This window comes from Mustelus asterias, unplaced genomic scaffold (assembly GCF_964213995.1).
Source record: "Mustelus asterias unplaced genomic scaffold, sMusAst1.hap1.1 HAP1_SCAFFOLD_785, whole genome shotgun sequence".
Classification (NCBI taxonomy): domain Eukaryota; kingdom Metazoa; phylum Chordata; class Chondrichthyes; order Carcharhiniformes; family Triakidae; genus Mustelus; species Mustelus asterias.
Genome location: NW_027590732.1, coordinates 140,001 through 160,811, shown reverse-complemented (window position 1 = coordinate 160,811; position 20,811 = coordinate 140,001). Strand labels below are relative to the sequence as shown.

Sequence of the window (20,811 nt, the reverse complement as noted above, 5' to 3'; positions counted from 1 at the left end):
CAGGAGCCCAGACCAAGCTGTGATACAACCAGAAAGAATGCTTTCTATGGTGCATCTGTAAAAGTTGGTGAGAGTCATAGCTGACATGCCAAATTTCCTTAGTCTTCTGAGAAAGTAGAGGCGTTGGTGGGGCTTTCTTAACTATAGTGTCGGCGTGGGGGGACCAGGACAGGTTGTTGATGATCTGGACACCTAAAAACTTGAAGCTCTCGACCCTTTATACGTTGTCCCCGTTGATGTAGACAGGGGCTTGTTCTCCTTTACACTTCCTGAAGTCGATGACAATCTCCTTCATTTTGTTGACGTTGAGGGATTGGAGAATCTGGAATAGAGAGACAGTGGAAGGAGAGAAAGAGAAGAAGAGAGATTGTGAATGAAGATGGAGAGAAATGAAAGCAATAGAGGGGAGGAAAGAGAGTTAAAGGGAGAAGAGAGAGGAGGAGGGACAAAGCTAAATAGCAGAAAGAGAGAAAAGAAAGGGAACGATAGACAAGCAAGAGAGAGGAGATAGACAGAGAGGGAAAAGGAAGATCAAAAGAGGGAGAAAGTTCGAGAGTAGAAACAGAGACAGCGAATAGAAAGAAAGCGAGAGAAAGAGATAGAGAAAGAAAGAGAGAGAGAAAGACAGAGGGGACAAAGAGAGAAAGAGAAGAGAAAGAGAGAGAGAAAAGGAGAGACAAAAAGAGAAAGAGAGAAAAGTGGAAAGAGAGAGAGGGAGAGAAGAGAGGGAGATAGAGAGAGAGAGTAGAAACAGAGAGAGAAAGAGGAGAAACACAGTAGAAAGAGAGAGGGACTTTTAAGAGACTCCTGGATGAGTACATGGGACTTAATAGGATGGAGGGTTATAGGTCGGCCTAAAAGGTAGGGATATGTTCGGCACAACTTGTGGGGCCGAAGGGCCTGCTTTGTGCTGTAGTTTTTCTCTGTTTCAATGTTTCTAAAGAGAGAAAGGAGAAAGAGAGAGAAGGAGAGAGAGAGAGGAGGAGAGAAGAGAGGGAGATAGGGAGGGTAGAAACAGGGAGAAAGAGAGGAGAAAGACAGGAGAACGAGGGAGAAAGAGAGAAAGGAGAAAGAGAGAGGAGAGAGAGAAAGAGAGGATGGGAAGGGATATTAAAGGGTGTGGGGAGTGAGGGGGAGAGTGGGATTAGACTGGGTGGGATATTAAAGGGTGCGGGGAGTGAGGGGGAGAGTGGGATTAGACTGGGTGGGATATTAAAGAGTGCCGGGAGTGAGGGGGAGAGTGGGATTAGACTGGGTGGGATATTAAAGGGTGCGGGGAGTGAGGGGGAGAGTGGGATTAGACTGGGTGGGATATTAAAGGGTGCGGGGAGTGAGGGGGAGAGTGGGATTAGACTGGGTGGGATATTAAAGGGTGCGGGGAGTGAGGGGGAGAGGGGGATTAGACTGGGTGGGATATTAAAGGGTGCCGGGAGTGAGGGGGGAGAGTGGGATTAGACTGGGTGGGATATTAAAGGGTGCCGGGAGTGAGGGGGAGAGTGGGATTAGACTGGGTGGGATATTAAAGGGTGCTGGGAGTGAGGGGGAGAGTGGGATTAGACTGGGTGGGATATTAAAGGGTGAGGGGGAGAGGTGGGATTAGACTGGGTGGGATATTAAAGGGTGCGGGGAGTGAGGGGGGAGAGTGGGATTAGATTGGGTGGGATATTAAAGGGTGCGGGGAGTGAGGGGGGAGAGTGGGATTAGATTGGGTGGGATATTAAAGGGTGCGGGGAGTGAGGGGGAGAGTGGGATTAGACTGGGTGGGATATTAAAGGGTGCAGGGAGTGAGGGGGGAGTGGGATTAGACTGGGTGGGATATTAAAGGGTGCAGGGAGTGAGGGGGGAGTGGGATTAGACTGGGTGGGATATTAAAGGGCGTGGGGAGTGAGGGGGAGAGTGGGATTAGACTGGGTGGGATATTAAAGGGTGCTGGGAGTGAGGGGGAGAGTGGGATTAGACTGGGTGGGATATTAAAGGGTGCGGGGAGTGAGGGGGGAGAGTGGGATTAGATTGGGTGGGATATTAAAGGGTGCGGGGAGTGAGGGGGGAGAGTGGGATTAGATTGGGTGGGATATTAAAGGGTGCGGGGAGTGAGGGGGAGAGTGGGATTAGACTGGGTGGGATATTAAAGGGTGCAGGGAGTGAGGGGGGAGTGGGATTAGACTGGGTGGGATATTAAAGGGCGTGGGGAGTGAGGGGGAGAGTGGGATTAGACTGGGTGGGATATTAAAGGGTGCGGGGAGTGAGGGGGACAGTGGGATTAGACTGGGTGGGATGTTAAAGGGTGTGGGAAGTGAGGGGGAGAGTGGGATTAGACTGGGTGGGATATTAAAGGGTGCAGGGAGTGAGGGGGGAGAGTGGGATTAGACTGGGTTGGATATTAAAGGGTGGGGGGAGCGAGGGGGAGAGTGGGATTGGACTGGTTGGGATATTAAAGGGTGGGGGGAGCGAGGGGGAGAGTGGGATTGGACTGGGTGGGATATTAAAGGGTGCGGGAAGAGAGGGGGGAGAGTGGGATGAGACTGGGTGGATTGAACTGCAGTAACCGGCTCAGAATTCCGACAAGGAAGGGACAGGTTCTGGTTTGACTGCATTCCATGGGAGTTGGCTACAGTTGAGGGTTGTTTCATGCACTTCAGAGCAAGCAACTTCACAAACTGAGAAACGCGGAACTGGCAATTAATTGCGAAATGTCAAGGGTGGCAAGCAACAGGAGTGCAAACATTAACCCACCTGTAACGAGTTTCACTGCACGGTGAACCCAGGAGAACGTCCCCTCAACAAGAATTAAGGCACCCTCAACGCGTAGGACTCTGCTCCAATTGGGCGGCGAGAGGGCACCTTGCCAAGCCTCATGACGTGCCCAGGCCAATGACATTGAAACATAGAAAAACTGCAACACAAACAGGCCCTTCGGCCCACAAGTTGTGCCGAACACATCCCTACCTTCTGGACCTACCTATAACCCTCCATCCTATTAAACTCCATGTACTCATCCAGGAGTCTCTTAAAAGACCCAATTGAGTTTGCCTCCACCACCACTGACGGCAGCCGATTCCACTCGCCCACCACCCTCTGTGTGAAAAACTTCCCCCTAACATCTCCCCTGTACCTACCCCCCAGCACCTTAAACCTGTGTCCTCTCGTAGCAGACATTTCCACCCTGGGAAAAAGCCTCTGAGAGTCCACCCGATCTATGCCTCTCAACATCTTATACACCTCTATTAGGTCTCCTCTCATCCTACGTCTCTCCAAGGAGAAAAGACCGATCTCCCTCAGCCTATCCTCATAAGGCATGCCACTCAATCCAGGCAACATCCTTGTAAATCTCCTCTGCACCCTTTCAATCTTTTCCACATCCTTCCTATAGTGAGGCGACCAGAACTGAGCACAGTACTCCAAGTGGGGTCTGACGAGGGTCTTATATAACTGCATCATTAACCCCGGACTCCTAAACTCAATCCCTCGATTGATAAAGGCCAGCACACCATACGCCTTCTTAACCACCTCCTCCACCTGCGGGGCCGTTTTCAGAGTCCTATGGACCCGGACCCCAAGGTCCTTCTGATCCTCTACCGTACTAAGAGTCTTTCCCTTTATATTATGACGATCTCCTCCAAGGCCCCGTAACCACGGGTGACAAACTCTTAGCACCACAAAAGCAAACCCCACCCCGCCCCACCCTCTGTCACTTGGCCTCACTTTATCCCGCTGGCAGGTTCCACTCGGCTTGGGTTGAGGCCTGGAAAGGCCCAGAGCCTCGTTAGGCCCGAATTCTCGACAGAGCTGTCCGGGAGCGAGGGAGGTTTCAGGATACGCTCCAAACTTTTTTCATTTGTTGGGTTTTGTCCTTCTTTTTCAATCGGAGACAAGAAAGTTGGGATGAGAATCGGGATAGAGGGTGAGGGGGAGCAGGCAGGAAGGCGGATTGGAGACCCGGGATCAGATTAGCCGTGATGGCGTCAAATGGCGGAGTGGGATGGAAGGGCTGAATGGCCCACTCCTGCTCCGAATTCCCATGTTGGACGGAACGGGAGCGGTGAGGAGAGGGATGGAAAATCCCTGAAACTCCCTCCCTCACGGTTCCTCCACGACGCGAGACCGGGAATGTCGGGAGGGTTCGGTGACCCCAAGCCGTTTTTTTTTTTGACGGCAATCGTCAACCGGGATCAGACTGTGCCCCCTCCCCCACCCCCTCCCCCCACGGCCTTCCCAGCCTCAGAACTGCCCTCTGGGCCTGACCCTTACAGCGCCCTCCCCTGGGTGGGGATTCAATCTTTCAGTTCCTATGGGATTCGTCACAGGAGGGACGGAAAATCTGGCCGGACCGCACAGAGATCCGCGGACCTGGGGCCCAAATTTCCGGTCTGGGGGCGGACGCGACTGGAAAATCCCCTAACGGAAGTGGGGGGGGCGTCTCCACCCTCTACACAACCTTCCAGATGTCCGCTAACCACCAGCCCCCCCACCGCTCGAATCCAATCCCGTGCCCACTTCACACCCCCTCTCTCTCGCCGACTGCCTTCACACGATGCCTCGGATTTCATAATCCTCCGGCTTGCCTTTCAAATGCCGCCCCCACCAATGGCCCCACTTCACCCCCCCCCACCGCCCCCACTCCATCAAAACCAACCACCTCCCCCCCCCTCACTCCCCTCCTGATTCCCCCAACCTCTTCCAGCCCCTCCGAGATCTCTCTGTTCCTCCAACTCCGACCTCCTACACTTCGATGTTGGACGGTCGTGCCTTCAGCTGCCCTGGCGGGGAGAACCACAAACTCTGGAATTCTTCCCTAGACCGTCTCTACCCCCCTCTCTCTCTCCCCTCCTTAATGATCATCGATTTGAGTTTGAATTCAACTTGATTTTGAATTTGAGTTGATTTGATTGATTTTGAATTTGATTTGATTTTGAATTTGATTTGATTGATTTTGAATTTGAATTGATTTTGAATTTGATTTGATTTGATTTGATTTGATTCCAATTGATTTATTATTGTCACGTATTGGGATACAGTGAAAAGTATTGTTTCTTGCATGCTACACAGACAAAGCATGCCGTTCATAGAGTACATTGGGGAGAAGGATTTGATTTATTATTGTCACATGCATTGGGATACAGTGAAAAGTATTGTTTCCTGCGTGCTGTACAGACAAAACATACTGTTCATAGAGAAGGAAAGGAGAGAGTGCAGAATGTAGTGTTACAGTCATAGCTAGGGTGTAGAGAAAGATCAGCTTAATGCGAGGTCGGTCCATTCAAAGGTCTGACAGCAGCAGGGAAGAAGCTGTTCTTGAGTCGGTTGGTACGTGACCTCAGACTTTTGTATCTTTTTCCCGATGGGAGAAGGTGGAAGAGAGAATGTCCGGGGTGCGTGGGGTCCTTGATTATTTTGGCTGCTTTGCCGAGGCAGCGGGAAGTGTAGACAGAGTCAATGGATGGGAGGCTGGTTTGCGTGATGGGACTGGGCTACATTCACGACCCTTTGTAGTCTTTCTGCGGTCTCGGTTAGAGCGGGACCCCAGACCAAGCCGGAAAGGAGTTGATTTGCGCGGTGGATGAGCGAGCCAAAATGTTGTGTGATTTCAAGAAGGAATTAGATATCGCTCTTGGGGCTAAAGGGATCAAGGGATATGGGGGGAAGGGGGGTGTATCAGGATATTGAATTGGATGATCAGCCATGATCCTAATGAACGGCGGAGCAGACTCGAAGGGCCGAATGGCCTCTTCCTGCTTCTAGTTTCTGTGACTCTACATAAGACGCCCCTCAAAACCGACCCGGGATTCGATCGTCCCATCCCCGGCGACCCGGGTATCGCGATTCCGCGTGGGATACTCAGTTACGTTAACCCGAGCGCTGTATAGACACGAGATTGCACACTCCCCCCCGCCGCCGCAGCTCACCCCCAATGGGATCGTGCTGTGCATCCCCCCACCTCCCCCGTCAGCCAGCTATTTGCCTCAGTACCTCGTCAGGTGCCAGTCCTCACCGGCCTAGGGTTCCTCTGAGTGAGCGCCGCTCGACTTTCCAGCTCCCTCGCCCCAGGTGCACAAACAAGTGTGGGAGACGGGAGGTGCCGGAAAAACCTTTTTATAAGCCGGCGAGTGAGGTGAGAGTCAAGCACCGTCTTGCCAACATCTGCCTTAACCCTTGCCCATCTGAAACACACAGCTCAGTCGATCGATTGAGCTCACGACAGGCTCACTTCCCTCTTGATGGGGGGGCAGAATTTGGGGTGGGGGGAGGATGAGGTAGGGGGGGGGGGTGTATGTCCCCCACCCCCTCTGCTCCCCCTCCAGACTCCCCCCCCTCCAAAGTTGGCAACTTTTTCCAGATCACGTGACGCGCCAACAGGGAAATAATGGCCTCATGTGGCCACGCCCGCCATGGATTGGATGGGCCGGATGGCCACCCCTTGCTCTGTGATGGGTTCCGGGGAGGGGGAATGCAGTGGGAATTCTGCGGGGTTTTAGCGGAAGAGGGAAGAGGGGGGCAACGTGCGCCATGGGGTAACGCTCCGTGCACCGACGTGGGGGCGTGACGGAATCATGCAAGGAACGTTGACATAGCAAATTTCCAATGGCGTCCAAAATGCAAACTTGGAAACTAGAAGCAGGAGGAGGCCACTCGGCCCTTCGAGCCTCCTCCGCCGTTCATCACGATCATGGCTGATCATCGAATTCAATATCCTGATTCCCCCCATCCCCCCATATCCCTCGATCCCTTTAGCCCCAAGAACAAAGAAAATTACAGCACAGGAACAGGCCCTTCGGCCCTCCAAGCCTGCACCGACCATGCTGCCCGACTGAACTAAAGCCCCCTACCCTTCCGTGGACCATATCCCTCTATTCCCATCCTATTCATGTATTTGTCCAGACGCTCCTTAAAACTCACTATCGCATCCGCTTCCACTACCTCCCCTTGCAGCGAGTTCCAGGCACCCACCATCCTCTGTGTAAAACAAACTTGCCTCGTACATCTCCTTTAAACCTTGCCCCTCGCGCCTTAAACTTATGCTCCCTGGTCATGGACTCTTCCACCCTGGGGAAAAAGCCTTCTGACGCTCCACTTTGTCCATGCCCCTCACAATCATGTCGAGCGATATCTAATTCCTTCTCGCAATCACACAGCATTTTGGCCTCAGTTACTTTCTGTGGGAGTGAATTCCACACATTCACCACCCTCTGGGTGAAGAAATTTCTCCTCACCTCAGTCCTAAATGGTTTACTCCTTATCCTTAAACTGTGACCCCTCGTTCTGGACTCCCCCACCATCGGGAACATTCTTTCTGAATCCACCCTGTCGAACCCTGTTAGAATTTTATAAGTTTCTGTCAGATCCCCTCTCGCTCTCCTAAACTCCAGTGAATATAATCCTAGCCGCCTTAGTCTCTCCTGATATGACAGACCTGCCATCCCAGGAATCAGCCTGGTAAACCTTCGCTGCACTCCCTCTGTAGCAAGGACATCCTTCCTCAGAAAAGGAGACCAAAACTGCACACAATACTCCAGGTGTGGCCTCACCAACGCCCTGTCCAATTGCAGCAAAACATCCCTATCCCTGTACTCAAATCCTCTCGCTATAAAGGCCAACATACCATTTGCCTTCTTTACTGCCTGCTGTACCTGCGCGCTCACCGTTGCCCCTCACGACCCCTCCCCTCCTGCCCCACTTCTCCGATTTGTTTTTTTTCCAGGTTTCTGTCCCCCCCCGCCTCCGCCCGCCCCCTCCCCCCCCCTCCCCCACCACCTCCCCCCCCCGCCATTCGGCACAACTTGTGGGGCCGAAGGGCCTGTTTTGTGCTGTAGTTTTTCTCTGTTTCTATGTTTCAAAAGAGAGAAAGGAGAAAGAGACAGAGAGAGAGAAAGAGAGGCGGTTAGAGAAACTGAGAAAGTGGGTAGAAAGCGAAAGGAGAGAAAGGAGAAAGAGAGAGAAGGAGAGAGAGAAAGTGAGAGGAAAAGAGAGAAAGAGAGAGAAAGAGAGAGAAGGAGAAAGAGAGAGGAGGAGAGAAGAGAGGGAGATAGGGTGGGTAGAAACAGAGAGAAAAAGAGGAGAAAGACAGGAGAAAGAGGGAGAAAGAGAGAAAGGAGAAAGAGAGAGAAGGAGAGAGAGAAAGAGAGGATGGGAAGGGATATTAAAGGGTGCGGGGAGTGAGGGGGCGAGTGGGATTAGACTGGGTGGGATATTAAAGGGTGCGGGGAGTGAGGGGGCGAGTGGGATTAGACTGGGTGGGATATTAAAGGGTGCGGGGAGCAAGGGGGGGAGTGGGATTAGACTGGGTGGGATGTTAAAGGGTGCGGGGAGTGAGGGGGAGAGTGAGATTAGACTGGGTGGGATATTAAAGGGAGCGGGGAGTGAGGGGGGAGAGTGGGATTAGACTGGGTGGGATATTAAAGGGTGCGGGGAGTGAGGGGGGGAGTGGGATTAGACTGGGTGGGATATTAAAGGGTGCGGGGAGCGAGGGGGGAGAGTGGGATTAGACTGGGTGGTATATTAAAGGCTGCGGAGAGTGAGGGGGAGAGTGGGATTAGACTGGGTGGGATATTAAAGGGTGCGGGGAGTGAGGGGGGAGAGTGGGATTAGACTGGGTGGGATATTAAAGGGTGCGGGGAGTGAGGGGGGAGTGGAATTAGACTGGGTGGGATGTTCAAGGGTGCGGGGTGTGAGGGGGGGAGTGGGATTAGACTGGGTGGGATATTAAAGGGTGCGGGGAGCGAGGGGGGAGTGGGATTAGACTGGGTGGGATATTAAAGGGTGCGGGGAGTGAGGGGGAGAGTGGGATTAGACTGGGTGGGATATTAAAGGGTGCGGAGAGTGAGGGGGAGAGTGGGATTAGACTCGGTGGCATATTAAAGGGTGTGGGGAGTGAGGGGGAGAGTGGGATTAGACTGGGTGGGATATTAAAGGGTGAGGGGAGTGATGGGGAGAGGGCGATTAGACTGGGTGGGATATTAAAGGGTGCAGTGAGTGAGGGGGAGAGTGGGATTAGACTGGGTGGGATATTAAAGGGTGCGGGAAGAGAGGGGGGAGAGTGGGATGAGACTGGGTGGGATGTTAAAGGGTGCGGGGTGTGAGGGGGGGAGTGGGATTAGACTGGGTGGGATATTAAAGGGTGCGGGGAGCGAGGGGGGAGTGGGATTAGACTGGGTGGGATATTAAAGGGTGCGGGGAGTGAGGGGGAGAGTGGGATTAGACTGGGTGGGATATTAAAGGGCGCGGAGAGTGAGGGGGAGAGTGGGATTAGACTCGGTGGCATATTAAAGGGTGTGGGGAGTGAGGGGGAGAGTGGGATTAGACTGGGTGGGATATTAAAGGGTGAGGGGAGTGATGGGGAGAGGGCGATTAGAGTGGGTGGGATATTAAAGGGTGCAGGGAGTGAGGGGGAGAGTGGGATTAGACTGGGTGGGATATTAAAGGGTGCGGGAAGAGAGGGGGGAGAGTGGGATGAGACTGGGTGGACTGTACTGCAGTAACAGGCTCAGAATTCCGACAAGGAAGGGACAGGTTCTGGTTTGACTGCATTCCATGGGAGTTGGCTACAGTTGAGGGTTATTCATGCACTTCAGAGCAAGCAACTTCACAAACTGCGAAACGCGGAACTGGCAATTAATTGCGAAATGTCAAGGGTGGCAAGCAACAGGAGTGCAAACATTAACCCACCCGTGACGAGTTTCACCACGCGGTGAACCCAGGAGAATGTCCCCTCAACAGGAATTAAGGCACCCTCAACGCTAAGGGCTCTGCTCCCATTGGGCAGAGAGAGGGCACCTTGCCAAGCCTCATGACGTGCCCAGGCCAATGACGATCTCTTTCCAAGGCCCCGTAACCATGGGTGACGAACTCTTAGCACCACAAAAGGAAACCCCACCCCGCCCCACCCTCTGTCACCTGGCCTCACTTTATCCCGCTGGCAGGTTTGCACTCAGCTTGGGTTGAGGCCTGGAAAGGCCCAGAGCCTCGTTAGGCCCGGATTCTCGACAGAGCTGTCCGGGAGCGAGGGAGGTTTCAGGATACGCTCCGAACTTTTTTCATTTGTTGGGTTTTGTCCTTTTTCAATCGGAGACAAGAAAGTTGGGATGAGAGTCGGGATAGAGGGTGAGGGGGAGCAGGCAGGAAGGCGGATTGGAGACCCGGGATCAGATTAGTCGCGATGGCGTCAAATGGCGGAGTGGGATGGAAGGGCTGAATGGCCCACTCCTGCTCCGAATTCCCATGTTGGACGGAACGGGAGTGGTGAGGAGAGGGATGGAAAATCCCTGAAACTCCCTCCCTCACGGTTCCTCCACGACGCGAGACCGGGAATGTCGGGAGGGTTCGGTGACCCCAAGCCGTTTTTTTTTTTGACGGCAATCGTCAACCGGGATCAGACTGTGCCCCCTCCCCCACCCCCTCCCCCCACGGCCTTCCCAGCCTCAGAACTGCCCTCTGGGCCTGACCCTTACAGCGCCCTCCCCTGGGTGGGGATTCAATCTTTCAAATCCTATGGGATTCGTCACGGGCGGGGTGGAAAATCTGGCCGGACCGCTCAGAGATCCACGGACCTGGGGCCCAAATTTCCGGTCTCGGGGCGGACGCGACTGGAAAATCCCCTAACGGAAGTGGGGGGGCGTCTCCACCCTCTACACAACCTTCCAGATGTCCGCTAACCACCACCCCCCACCACTCGAATCCAACCCCGTGCCCACTTCACACACCCTCTCTCTCGCCGACTGCCTTCACACGATGCCTCGGATTTCACAATCCTCCGGCTTGCCTTTCGAATGCCGCCCCCACCAATGGCCTCACTTCACCCCCCCCCCCCACCGCCCCCACTCCATCAAAACCAACCACCTCCCCCCCCCTCACTCCCCTCCTGATTCCCCCAACGTCTTCCAGCCCCTCCGAGATCTCTCTGTTCCTCCAACTCCGACCTCCTACACTTCGATGTTGGACGGTCGTGCCTTCAGCTGCCCTGGGGGGGGGAGCCACAAACTCTGGAATTCTTCCCGAGACCGTCTCCACCCCCCTCTCACTCTCCCCTCCTTACTGATCATCGATTTGAGTTTGAATTCAATTTGATTTTGAATTTGATTTGATTTGATTGATTTTGAATTTGATTTGATTTTGAATTTGATTTGATTTGATTGATTTTGAATTTGATTTGATTTGATTTGATTCCAATTGATTTATTATTGTCACATGTATTGGGATACAGTGAAAAGTATTGTTTCTTGCATGCTACACAGACAAAGCATGCCGTTCATAGAGTACATAGGGGAGAAGGATTTGATTTATTATTGTCACATGCATTGGGATACAGTGAAAAGTATTGTTTCTTGCGCGCTGTACAGACAAAACATACTGTTCATCGAGAAGGAAAGGAGAGGGTGCAGAATGTAGTGTTACAGTCATAGCTAGGGTGTAGAGAAAGATCAACTTAATGCGAGGTAGGTCCATTCAAAAGTCTGACAGCAGCAGGGAAGAAGGTGTTCTTGAGTCCGTTGGTACGTGACCTCAGACTTTTGTATCTTTTTCCCGATGGGAGAAGGTGGAAGAGAGAATGTCCGGGCTGCGTGGGGTCCTTGATTATTCTGGCTGCTTTGCCGAGGCAGCGGGAAGTGTCGACAGAGTCAATGGATGGGAGGCTGGTTTGCGTGATGGGACTGGGCTACGTTCACGACCCTTTGTAGTCTTTCTGCGGTCTCGGTCAGAGCGGGAGCCCCAGACCAAGCCGGAAAGGAGTTGATTTGCGCGGTGGATGAGCGAGCCAAAATGTTGTGTGATTTCAAGAAGGAATTAGATATCGCTCTTGGGGCTAAAGGGATCAAGGGATATGGGGGGAAGGGGGGGAATCAGGATATTGAAGTGGATGATCAGCCATGATCCTAATGAACGGCGGAGCAGGCTCGAAGGGCTGAATGGCCTCTTCCTGCTTCTAGTTTCTGTGACTCTACATAAGACGCACCTCAAAACCGACCCGGGATTCGATCGTCCCATCCCCGGCGACCCGGGTATCGCGATTCCATGTGGAATACTCAGTTACGTTAACCCGAGCGCTGTATAGACACGAGATTGCACACTCCCCCCCCGCCGCCGCAGCTCACCCCCAATGGGATCGTGCTGTGCATCCCCCCACCTCCCCCGTCAGCCAGCTATTTGCCTCAGTACCTCGTCAGGTGCCAGTCCTCGCCGGCCTAGGGTTCCTCTGAGTGAGCGCCGCTCGCCTTTCCAGCTCCCTCTCTCCCCAGGTGCACAAACAAGTGTGGGAGACGGGAGGTGCCGGGAAAACCTTTTTATAAGCCGGCGAGTGAGGTGAGAGTCAAGCACCGTCTTGCCAACTTCTGCCCTTAACCCTTGCCCGTCTGAAACACACAGCTCAGTCGATCGATTGAGCTCACGACAGGCTCACTTCCCTCTTGATGGGGGGGCAGAATTTGGGATGGGGGGAGGATGAGGTAGGGGGGGGGGTGTATGTCCCCCACCCCCTCTGCTCCCCCTCCAGACTCCCCCCCCTCCAAAGTTGGCAACTTTTTCCAGATCACGTGACGCGCCAACAGGGAAATAATGGCCTCATGTGGCCACGCCCGCCATGGATTCGACGGGCCGGATGGCCACCCCTTGCTCTGTGATGGGTTCCGGGGAGGGGGAATGCAGTGGGAATTCTGCGGGGTTTTAGCGGAAGAGGGAAGAGGGGGGCAACGTGCGCCATGGGGTAACGCTCCGTGCACCGACGTGGGGGCGTGACGGAATCATGCAAGGAACGTTGACATAGCAAATTTCCAATGGCGTCCAAAATACAAACTTGGAAACTAGAAGCAGGAGGAGGCCACTCGGCCCTTCGAGCCTCCTCCGCCGTTCATCACGATCATGGCTGATCATCGAATTCAATATCCTGATTCCCCCCATCCCCCCATATCCCTCGATCCCTTTAGCCCCAAGAACAAAGAAAATTACAGCACAGGAACAGGCCCTTCGGCCCTCCAAGCCTGCACCGACCATGCTGCCCGACTGAACTAAAGCCCCCTACCCTTCCGTGGACCATATCCCTCTATTCCCATCCTATTCATGTATTTGTCCAGACGCTCCTTAAAACTCACTATCGCATCCGCTTCCACTACCTCCCCTTGCAGCGAGTTCCAGGCACCCACCATCCTCTGTGTAAAACAAACTTGCCTCGTACATCTCCTTTAAACCTTGCCCCTCGCGCCTTAAACTTATGCTCCCTGGTCATTGACTCTTCCACCCTGGGGAAAAAGCCTTCTGACGCTCCACTTTGTCCATGCCCCTCACAATCTTGTGGAGCGATATCTAATTCCTTCTCGCAATCACACAGCATTTTGGCCTCAGTTACTTTCTGTGGGAGTGAATTCCACACATTCACCACCCTCTGGGTGAAGAAATTTCTCCTCACCTCAGTCCTAAATGGTTTACTCCTTATCCTTAAACTGTGACCCCTCGTTCTGGACTCCCCCACCATCGGGAACATTCTTTCTGAATCCACCCTGTCGAACCCTGTTAGAATTTTATAAGTTTCTATCAGATCCCCTCTCGCTCTCCTAAACTCCAGTGAATATAATCCTAGCCGACTTAGTCTCTCCTGATATGACAGACCTGCCATCCCAGGAATCAGCCTGGTAAACCTTCGCTGCGCTCCCTCTATAGCAAGGACATCCTTCCTCAGAAAAGGAGACCAAAACTGCACACAATACTCCAGGTGTGGCCTCACCAACGCCCTGTCCAATTGCAGCAAAACATCCCTATCCCTGTACTCAAATCCTCTCGCTATAAAGGCCAACATACCATTTGCCTTCTTTACTGCCTGCTGTACCTGCGCGCTCACCGTTGCCCCTTACGACCCCTCCCCTCCTGCCCCACTTCTCCGATTTGTTTTTTTTCCAGGTTTCTGTCCCCCCCCGCCTCCGCCCCCCCCCCTCCCCCCCCCCTCCCCCACCACCTCCCCCCCCCGCCATTCGGCACAACTTGTGGGGCCGAAGGGCCTGTTTTGTGCTGTAGTTTTTCTCTGTTTCTATGTTTCAAAAGAGAGAAAGGAGAAAGAGACAGAGAGAGAGAAAGAGAGGCGGTTAGAGAAACTGAGAAAGTGGGTAGAAAGCGAAAGGAGAGAAAGGAGAAAGAGAGAGAAGGAGAGAGAGAAAGTGAGAGGAAAAGAGAGAAAGAGAGAGAAAGAGAGAGAAGGAGAAAGAGAGAGGAGGAGAGAAGAGAGGGAGATAGGGTGGGTAGAAACAGAGAGAAAAAGAGGAGAAAGACAGGAGAAAGAGGGAGAAAGAGAGAAAGGAGAAAGAGAGAGAAGGAGAGAGAGAAAGAGAGGATGGGAAGGGATATTAAAGGGTGCGGGGAGTGAGGGGGCGAGTGGGATAAGACTGGGTGGGATATTAAAGGGTGCGGGGAGTGAGGGGGCGAGTGGGATTAGACTGGGTGGGATATTAAAGGGTGCGGGGAACAAGGGGGGGAGTGGGATTAGACTGGGTGGGATGTTAAAGGGTGCGGGGAGTGAGGGGTAGAGTGAGATTAGACTGGGTGGGATATTAAAGGGAGCGGGGAGTGAGGGGGGAGAGTGGGATTAGACTGGGTGGGATATTAAAGGGTGCGGGGAGTGAGGGGGAGAGTGGGATTAGACTGGGTGGTATATTAAAGGCTGTGGAGAGTGAGGGGGAGAGTGGGATTAGACTGGGTGGGATATTAACGGGAGCGGGGAGTGAGGGGGGGAGTGGGATTAGACTGGGTGGGATATTAAAGGGTGCGGGGAGCGAGGGGGAGAGTGGGATTAGACTGGGTGGGATATTAAAGGGTGCGGGGAGCGAGGGGGGAGTGGGATTAGACTGGGTGGGATATTAAAGGGTGCGGGGAGTGAGGGGGAGAGTGGGATTAGACTGGGTGGGATATTAAAGGGTGCGGAGAGTGAGGGGGAGAGTGGGATTAGACTCGGTGGCATATTAAAGGGTGTGGGGAGTGAGGGGGAGAGTGGGATTAGACTGGGTGGGATATTAAAGGGTGAGGGGAGTGATGGGGAGAGGGCGATTAGACTGGGTGGGATATTAAAGGGTGCGGAGAGTGAGGGGGAGAGTGGGATTGGACTGGGTGGGATATTAAAGGGTGCGGGAAGAGAGGGGGGAGAGTGGGATGAGATTGGGTGGATTGTACTGCAGTAACCGGCTCAGAATTCCGACAAGGAAGGGACAGGTTCTGGTTTGACTGCATTCCATGGGAGTTGGCTACAGTTGAGGGTTATTCATGGACTTCAGAGCAAGCAACTTCCCAAACTGCGAAACGCGGAACTGGCAAATAATTGCGAAATGTCAAGGGTGGCAAGCAACAGGAGTGCAAACATTAACCCACCTGTGACGAGTTTCACCACGCGGTGAACCCAGGAGAATGTCCCCTCAACAGGAATTAAGGCACCCTCAACGCTAAGGGCTCTGCTCCCATTGGGCAGAGAGAGGGCACCTTGCCAAGCCTCATGACGTGCCCAGGCCAATGACGATCTCTTTCCAAGGCCCCGTAACCACGGGTGACGAACTCTTAGCACCACAAAAGGAAACCCCACCCCGCCCCACCCTCTGTCACCTGGCCTCACTTTATCCCGCTGGCAGGTTTGCACTCAGCTTGGGTTGAGGCCTGGAAAGGCCCAGAGCCTCGTTAGGCCCGGATTCTCGACAGAGCTGTCCGGGAGCGAGGGAGGTTTCAGGATACGCTCCGAACTTTTTTCATTTGTTGGGTTTTGTCCTTTTTCAATCGGAGACAAGAAAGTTGGGATGAGAGTCGGGATAGAGGGTGAGGGGGAGCAGGCAGGAAGGCGGATTGGAGACCCGGGATCAGATTAGCTGCGATGGCGTCAAATGGCGGAGTGGGATGGAAGGGCTGAATGGCCCACTCCTGCTCCGAATTCCCATGTTGGACGGAACGGGAGTGGTGAGGAGAGGGATGGAAAATCCCTGAAACTCCCTCCCTCACGGTTCCTCCACGACGCGAGACCGGGAATGTCGGGAGGGTTCGGTGACCCCAAGCCGTTTTTTTTTTTGACGGCAATCGTCAACCGGGATCAGACTGTGCCCCCTCCCCCACCCCCTCCCCCCACGGCCTTCCCAGCCTCAGAACTGCCCTCTGGGCCTGACCCTTACAGCGCCCTCCCCTGGGTGGGGATTCAATCTTTCAAATCCTATGGGATTCGTCACGGGCGGGGTGGAAAATCTGGCCGGACCGCTCAGAGATCCACGGACCTGGGGCCCAAATTTCCGGTCTCGGGGCGGACGTGACTGGAAAATCCCCTAACGGAAGTGGGGGGGCGTCTCCACCCTCTACACAACCTTCCAGATGTCCGCTAACCACCACCCCCCACCACTCGAATCCAACCCCGTGCCCACTTCACACACCCTCTCTCTCGCCGACTGCCTTCACACGATGCCTCGGATTTCACAATCCTCCGGCTTGCCTTTCGAATGCCGCCCCCACCAATGGCCTCACTTCACCCCCCCCCCCACCGCCCCCACTCCATCAAAACCAACCACCTCCCCCCCCCTCACTCCCCTCCTGATTCCCCCAACGTCTTCCAGCCCCTCCGAGATCTCTCTGTTCCTCCAACTCCGACCTCCTACACTTCGATGTTGGACGGTCGTGCCTTCAGCTGCCCTGGGGGGGGGAGCCACAAACTCTGGAATTCTTCCCGAGACCGTCTCCACCCCCCTCTCACTCTCCCCTCCTTACTGATCATCGATTTGAGTTTGAATTCAATTTGATTTTGAATTTGATTTGATTTGATTGATTTTGAATTTGATTTGATTTTGAATTTGATTTGATTTGATTGATTTTGAATTTGATTTGATTTGATTTGATTTGATTCCAATTGATTTATTATTGTCACATGTATTGGGATACAGTGAAAAGTATTGTTTCTTGCATGCTACACAGACAAAGCATGCCGTTCATAGAGTACATAGGGGAGAAGGATTTGATTTATTATTGTCACATGCATTGGGATACAGTGAAAAGTATTGTTTCTTGCGCGCTGTACAGACAAAACATACTGTTCATCGAGAAGGAAAGGAGAGGGTGCAGAATGTAGTGTTACAGTCATAGCTAGGGTGTAGAGAAAGATCAACTTAATGCGAGGTAGGTCCATTCAAAAGTCTGACAGCAGCAGGGAAGAAGGTGTTCTTGAGTCCGTTGGTACGTGACCTCAGACTTTTGTATCTTTTTCCCGATGGGAGAAGGTGGAAGAGAGAATGTCCGGGCTGCGTGGGGTCCTTGATTATTCTGGCTGCTTTGCCGAGGCAGCGGGAAGTGTCGACAGAGTCAATGGATGGGAGGCTGGTTTGCGTGATGGGACTGGGCTACGTTCACGACCCTTTGTAGTCTTTCTGCGGTCTCGGTCAGAGCGGGAGCCCCAGACCAAGCCGGAAAGGAGTTGATTTGCGCGGTGGATGAGCGAGCCAAAATGTTGTGTGATTTCAAGAAGGAATTAGATATCGCTCTTGGGGCTAAAGGGATCAAGGGATATGGGGGGAAGGGGGGGAATCAGGATATTGAAGTGGATGATCAGCCATGATCCTAATGAACGGCGGAGCAGGCTCGAAGGGCTGAATGGCCTCTTCCTGCTTCTAGTTTCTGTGACTCTACATAAGACGCACCTCAAAACCGACCCGGGATTCGATCGTCCCATCCCCGGCGACCCGGGTATCGCGATTCCATGTGGGATACTCAGTTACGTTAACCCGAGCGCCGTATAGACACGAGATTGCACACTCCCCCCCGCCGCCGCAGCTCACCCCCAATGGGATCGTGCTGTGCATCCCCCCACCTCCCCCGTCAGCCAGCTATTTGCCTCAGTACCTCGTCAGGTGCCAGTCCTCACCGGCCTAGGGTTCCTCTGAGTGAGCGCCGCTCGACTTTCCAGCTCCCTCTCGCCCCAGGTGCACAAACAAGTGTGGGAGACGGGAGGTGCCGGAAAAACCTTTTTATAAGCCGGCGAGTGAGGTGAGAGTCAAGCACCGTCTTGCCAACTTCTGCCCTTAACCTTTGCCCATCTGAAACACACAGCTCAGTCGATCGATTGAGCTCACGACAGGCTCACTTCCCTCTTGATGGGGGGGCAGAATTTGGGATGGGGGGAGGATGAGGTAGGGGGGGGGGGTGTATGTCCCCCACCCCCTCTGCTCCCCCTCCAGACTCCCCCCCCTCCAAAGTTGGCAACTTTTTCTAGATCACGTGACGCGCCAACAGGGAAATAATGGCCTCATGTGGCCACGCCCGCCATGGATTGGACGGGCCGGATGGCCACCCCTTGCTCTGTGATGGGTTCCGGGGAGGGGGAATGCAGTGGGAATTCTGCGGGGTTTTAGCGGAAGAGGGAAGAGGGGGGCAACGTGCGCCATGGGGTAACGCTCCGTGCACCGACGTGGGGGCGTGACGGAATCATGCAAGGAATGTTGACATAGCAAATTTCCAATGGCGTCCAAAATGCAAACTTGGAAACTAGAAGCAGGAGGAGGCCACTCGGCCCTTCGAGCCTCCTCCGCCGTTCATCACGATCATGGCTGATCATCGAATTCAATATCCTGATTCCCCCCTTCCCCCCATATCCCTCGATCCCTTTAGCCCCAAGAACAAAGAAAATTACAGCACAGGAACAGGCCCTTCGGCCCTCCAAGCCTGCACCGACCATGCTGCCCCGACTGAACTAAAACCCCCTACCCTTCCGTGGACCATATCCCTCTATTCCCATCCTATTCATGTATTTGTCCAGACGCTCCTTAAAACTCACTATCGCATCCACTTCCACCACCTCCCCTTGCAGCGAGTTCCAGGCACCCACCATCAACAAACTTGCCTCGTACATCTCCTTTAAACCTTGCCCCTCGCGCCTTAAACTTATGCTCCCTGGTCATTGACTCTTCCACCCTGGGGAAAAAGCCTTCTGACGCTCCACTTTGTCCATGCCCCTCACAATCATGTAGAGCGATATCTAATTCCTTCTCGCAATCACACAGCATTTTGGCCTCAGCTACTTTCTGTGGGAGTGAATTCCACACATTCACCACCCTCTGGGTGAAGAAATTTCTCCTCACCTCAGTCCTAAATGGTTTACCCCTTATCCTCAAACTGTGACCCCTCGTTCTGGACTCCCCCCACCATTGGGAACATTCTTTCTGAATCGACCCTGTCTAACCCTGTTAGAATTTTATAAGTTTCTATGAGATCCCCTCTCACTCTTCTAAACTCCAGCGAATATAATCCTAGCCGACTTAATCTCTCCTCATGCGACATACCTGCCATCCCAGGAATCAGCCTGGTAAACCCTCGCTGCGCTCCCTCTATAGCAAGGACATCCTTCCTCAGATAAGGACACCAAAACTGCACACAATACTCCAGGCGTGGCCTCACCAACGCCCTGTCCAATTGCAGCAAAACATCCCTATCCCTGTACTCGAATCCTCTCGCTATAAAGGCCAACATACCATTTGCCTTCTTTACTGCCTGCTGTACCTGCACGCTCACCGTTGCCCCTTACGACCCCTCCCCTCCTGCCCCACTTCTCCGATTTTTAATAACACAGCAAGGTTCCCATCCTCGTGGGGTTTCTTTTCCAGGTTCCTGTCCCCCCCCCCCGCCTCCCCCTCCCCCCCACCGGTGCGAGTCTCAGAGACTGGGCTATTCGACCTGGGCGTGCGTCGCCCATGGGAGCTCGGTCTCGGAGCTGGCCACTGGGATTCTGGGCCCTCAGGTGATTGGCCGGCCCTGGGTGGGGCTGAGATTGGGGATTTGGAAGCCCCAGGAAAAGTGAGCGACTTCCTCTCGGACAGACAGAGCCGCGACTGGCGGCCATTGCGTCAGGTTACCGGGAGTAAACCAGCCTGGTCGTCATGATTTCTGAGCCCTTCCCCACCGAGATTAATTAATTAATACAAAAGTCTGAGGTCACGTACCAACCAAATCAAGAACAGCTTCTTCCCTGCTGCTGTCAGACTTTTGAATGGACCTACCTCGCATTAAGTTGATCTTTCTCTACACCCTAGCTATGACTGTAACACTCCATTCTGCACTCTCTCCTTTCCTTCTCTATGAACGGTATGCTTTGTCTGTATAGCGCGCAAGAAACAATACTTTTCACTGTATCCCAATACATGTGACAATAATAAATCAAATCCTTCTCCCCTATGTACTCTATGAATGGTATGCTTTGTCTGTATAGCGCGCAAGAAACAATACTTTTCACTGTATCCCAATACATGTGACAATAATAAATCAAATCAAATCAAATTAGGAACCCAGAGATTACTGTTCTCTGGACCCGGGTTCGAATCCCGCCACGGCAGATGGTGGAATTTGAATTCAATAAAAAATATCTGGAATTAAGAATCTACTGATGACCCATTGTCGGAAAAACTCATCTGGTTCCTTTAGGGAAGGAAATCTGCCGTCCTTACCCGGTCTGGCCTACATGTGACTCCAGAGCCACAGCCAATGTGGTTGAATCTCAACTGCCCCCCGAAATGGCCGAGCGAGACACAAGGGGCAACTAGGAGTGTCGGCCTTGCCGGTGACACCCACATCTCCTGGAATAATTTTTTCAAATACCAACTCCTCCGAGAGCCACCTCTCCATCTCATTCCTGACTCCACACAGAGCCAGTGTGTGTGTATGCTACATCCTCAGGGAATGAGGAGAGGGATAGGAGAGGGCATGCTGCATTACACATTCACACCTGTGGTGCGGGATAGGTGGATTGGCCATGTTAAATTGCTCCTTAGTGTCCAAAGATGTGCAGGTTTGGTGGATTGGCCATGTTAAATTGCTGCTTAGTGTCCAAAAATGTGCAGG

The 20,811-nt window shown here is 53.2% G+C and overlaps 2 protein-coding genes across 5 annotated transcripts in view; one reads left to right on the top strand and one right to left on the bottom strand.

Annotated features, from left to right (window-relative positions):
- Positions 1–20,811, bottom strand: part of LOC144487441 (leukocyte cell-derived chemotaxin-2-like) — an 84,067-nt gene that overhangs the window by 13,391 nt on the left and 49,865 nt on the right. Inside the window, exon 2 of one of the 4 annotated variants that reach the window (XM_078205517.1) lies at positions 5,968–6,026. The gene's annotated coding sequence lies outside the window, so the exon portion shown is untranslated. Of the gene's footprint in view, positions 1–5,967; positions 6,102–12,147; positions 12,227–17,823; positions 17,907–20,811 lie in introns of those variants that run through there. The other 3 variants (XM_078205518.1, XM_078205515.1, XM_078205516.1) reach the window with 3 other exon arrangements.
- The window catches only part of LOC144487438 (uncharacterized), a 59,979-nt gene that overhangs the window by 3,116 nt on the left and 36,052 nt on the right, over positions 1–20,811 (top strand). The window lies entirely within an intron of this gene.